The following is a 1521-nucleotide window of genomic DNA, read 5'->3' on the forward strand; positions in this document are numbered from 1 at the left end:
TCTCAAAGGCACTCTCAAAAAGCATTTTTTCTAGAGACAAGAATTTTGCTTTTAATACATAACTTGGAGGATTAAGATTCCTCAAATGTTTGAGAAAACAAAGGGTCAATTCTTTGTAGGCTCACTGCCAAGATGCTCATATACGAGTAACTAATACATTGTGAATTCAGTAGCTGAATCCTCCATGCAGTATGTTTAGTGGTAAGCACCTTATCCTTAAAGGTAACAGTTACCTTAACTGTTATCAAACTCCTTACAATTCTATGGAGTTTGATGAATTGAACCCGATAGGCTATATTATAGGCAAAAAATCTTTCCATCTGATGCAACTAGAAGATATGCCTGTGGAAGGCAGGATGGTTTAGAGAGACCTTATAATCAGATGAGGTTTCAGGAGACCAGAATTTTATTTTCATTTTTTAATTTTTCATGGTACTGTTGTTGATTTTGGGAATGACCTTGGCTAAGCAATTTAACCTCTTTATACTTCACTTCATCCTCTATGTAAAGGGATATTAGTGAAGGTCCTTCACTGTAAGATGATTTGACATAGTTGTACTATATATTATTTCCTCCTGCTTTGTGTTAGTGCAGTTGGACATTCTTGACCCGTGGAGTGAATGCATGGCAAGAAAGATCCACCAGCAAATAAGACACTCATGGTATAGATGAGAGAAGAGTCTTGTACACCCACTTTGATATTGGGTCTGTGAGTAGTCATACTTGGTAGCAGTATTTCAGTTACTTTACAGGAAAAGTGCAATGTAAAAAGAATCTTGGCATTTAAATGGAAAGGCTAGGTAGAAAACCCCCTCAAATGAACCCCTTGTTCCTGGATTCCTTGTTTCTTCATCTCAGAGGACCTCTTCAACCTCTCTTAAGGCTCATTAGTGTGTTTTGTATCTTGGTGACAATAAGACTTTTGGTTTGTTGATTCAAAATGAAATAAGAAATGAATTCATATTAGTTTTCTTTATATTGACAAAAAGCTGTGACAGAAATTAAAATGCATGCTCTGGTTTGATACAGCTAGCTCCAGAAGGAAAGCTATGGTTCCTGTGTCCTATCTTTAGGGATACTGTAGTTTGTTCCTCAATTAGGAGATCAGGTGAGCTTTTGTTGGTGATTAGATATGGAAAATGGTCAGCACAGCCAGTTAGGAAGGTGTTCAGTTCTCTGTGTGCTGGAGAACAGTCAATATACACAGAAGTAAAGGGGTGTTGATGAGGAAGAAGGAATGAAACTTTCCTGTCAAAGTGTTGATAAGGGTATATGTTTAATGATTTCTTTGCCTCCGTCTTCCTAAGTAGGGACCAGAACAGCCACCTCCCTGCTGGGCCCCCCTCGGGCCCCGGGGAAGGCACACCTGGGCCAAGGGTTAGCGAGGATTTAGTTAGGGAGCTTCTGGAGGGTCTGGACGTATTCAAGTCAGCCGGTCCAGATGATCTCCACCCTAGAGTTCTAAAGGAATTGGCCGAGGTCATTGCAAGACCCCTGGCATGGCTTTACGAGCACTCGTGG

This window comes from Gavialis gangeticus, unplaced genomic scaffold, assembly GCF_001723915.1.
Source record: "Gavialis gangeticus isolate Ggan-Ray unplaced genomic scaffold, GavGan_comp1, whole genome shotgun sequence".
NCBI classification, from domain to species: Eukaryota; Metazoa; Chordata; order Crocodylia; family Gavialidae; genus Gavialis; species Gavialis gangeticus.